Genomic DNA, 2,908 nt, shown 5'->3' on the forward strand with positions numbered 1-2,908 from the left:
ACTGGATTTTCTTCATTAACAGTTGCTAAAGATGCTCCGGAATTTCTCACCTAGACATTGTTTGGTCTTCAGGCAGGGGCTGATGGTGAATATTTTTCTGAATGTACAGTCCACCAAACTGTCATGCAAGCAAACCAAGGTCCTCTTCACTGGGATTATCCACAGCATTTCCTGACCCCTCCCCACCCTGCCCTGTGATCCTCGAGCCATGTGCAGCTCCTGCAGAGACCACCACGCCTCCTTACATCCTTTGCTCCCTTGGAAGGGAAGACCCCCTCCTGAAAGAGTCAAGGACCCACTACATCCTGCTAGGGGAACTTCTGGCCAGGGCTAGGCTTCCTGGTGATTAGGAGCTGGCTGGTGGTCAGGGATTTTCCAGTCTCTGACTATTCTGGAGAAGCAACCCTATTTTTCATTTTAAGTGGGAACACTGAAGTGTCGCTGAAGTGCTGGAGACTGACAAATGGGGTCGGAGCCTGTTGGGTGGAGCTGGACTCTGTATCATTTAAGGACACAGACACGCCGGCTTCTTCCCCTACGTTAACTCGGGAATATGAAACATGGGCTTTTAATTATATTCCCCACATCCTCTCTTAGGCAGGAGACAGGGTTCTGGTCTTCGCTTCTCTTTCTGTCCCACCAGGGTTCTGTTGAGATGAAGGCTGCAGCTGTTTGTTTGTTTATTATTCTTCTCCTGCAGACACTAGCGCCTCAGGGGACCCTGGGACTATGGAGACCTTCCGGTGTCGTCTCATCTGGAAGACCACCGCCACCAACAGCAGTAATACTGCACAGTGCTTTTCAGTTAATGGAACTTTCAACTTCGCCATCACTTTACCTTGATCTTGACTTAATCCTTTCTCCCAACAATTCCAATCTCAATCTCAATTCCTGTCTCAATCTCAGCAGGAATCAGATGAAACATTCCAAGTATTTGGCTGAAAATTAAAGACAGGACTATTTCCAGAGACAGCAGCTAACAGGAATCTCAATATTAGCTAATCCGAGCACAAAGTAGGAGCAGGGGGGTAGGAATAGGACTTGAATATGTAAAGGAGAACACACACACACACACACACACACACACACACACACACACACACACACAAAACAAAACAAAAACTGGAAAAAAAGGTATGAAAAAGCAGTCAACAGCCCATGACTGGGGAGCAAAGCTTTGGGCAGTACAGCCCAGAACTCAAAAGGGGACACAGATCTGGGACTCAGGCCCCTGAAGGACAGGTGAAGCTGTTGTTACCAGCTCTGGATAGCCTCACCATGAGAGTGGTACAGGGGGTGACAGGAGGACCCCGAGATTAGATCCCATCACCAGTGTCCAGGCAGGGGGGGGGGGCGGTACTGAGCAGACTGTGGCAGGAGGAAGAAGCAAAGGGAAAAAGAGTCCTCTGCTTCCTTCCGTCTTCTGGGCTCCTTGCAGCGGTCTGTGTTGGCAAACCCAATAGGGTTGCTGGCCAAGGGGACATGCGAAGTGTCAAGCTTGGGACCAAAGAACAGGACAGAGAGGGACAGGTAAGGAGCTGAATAGTATTAGCTTAATACTGAGCACGTAGCATGGCGAGGTTATAGGGACGGTACAAGAGGAAGAAGAGTCAGCACCCCTGAGCCCAAGGGCAAAAGGACGGAATATGTCAGAACAGTGTTTGCCAACCTACGGGTTGGGAAACCCCTTGGGAGTTGATCGACCCTTTCACAGGGTTGCATTTCAGATACTTATTTTACATTCATGACAGCAGCAAAATTACAGTTATGAAGTAGCAACAAAAGTAATTGGCGTTGGGGATATAGCTCAGTGGTAGAGCACTTGCCTAGCAAGCGCAAGACCCTGGGTTCGGTCCTCAGCTCCAGAATAATAAAATAATAATAATAATAATAATAATAATAATAATAATAATAATAATAATTTTATGACTGGGGGGAGGAGGTCACCCCAGCATGATGCACTGTATCAAAGGGCATTAGGAAGATTGAGAACCACTGGGCTAGAGGAGCTTTGTCAGGGCCCTTAGGGCCATGCTACAGCACACGGGCTGCCCTGCAGGAACTGTGGACATCTATCTAAATCATGACCAGGCAAGGTGGGAGCTGAGCAGGGGTAGGGGACCAACCTCCTCACCCCCCAACCACTCTCTCCCCACAGGCTGATCTGAAACTGTTACAGACTGGCCAAGCCAGGGGACAATACTTCGAACTTTCATTTCATAAAATAAGCAGAATATGCTATGCGCCTTCATCTGTATTTTCAGTTTGCCATCTGAGACTAACATTGGTAACAGCAAAACTGAAATACCTCCAAGGTAACCTACTTCGGTTTATTCTCTCTCTCTCAAAGGCTCAGAAATGATTTGGTGTGAAGAAAATGGGCTTTTATTTTAAACTTGAAAAATCGGTGGTTTTTAGGCCACTAAAATGCCCATAGCCTATTTTCACCAATACTGAAATATAAAGAATGACTTAAGTGCTTATTACAGCTTCTCTTCGAGATTGTTGGAAACCTGCATTGGCTTCAGGCCCCTCCTCTGAAATGGGAAGGATGATAATGCGCATCTCACAGGAGGTGGTAAAAATGAAATGGGAAAAAAACAGGGGAATGAACTACGGGAAGATGAGTTTCATCTGCCTTCAGCTCTCCCTGGAGAGACGAATACTGTTGAAAATACCACCATTCTCATTTACCACACACCATCATCATCATCATCATCATCATCATCATCATCATCATTCTCCCTGCCACCCAACCACCTCTGCCATTACTGCCGTCATCGCCAACATCATAACCATCTTCATTATCCCCATCCTTTTTATCTTCACCATCACCACCACCACCATCGCCATCACTAATACTATCATCACAATAACCATTACCACCTCATTCTCACTGACACAATTA

The sequence above is a fragment of the Peromyscus maniculatus genome, chromosome 14, assembly GCF_049852395.1.
Source record: "Peromyscus maniculatus bairdii isolate BWxNUB_F1_BW_parent chromosome 14, HU_Pman_BW_mat_3.1, whole genome shotgun sequence".
Taxonomy (NCBI): domain Eukaryota; kingdom Metazoa; phylum Chordata; class Mammalia; order Rodentia; family Cricetidae; genus Peromyscus; species Peromyscus maniculatus.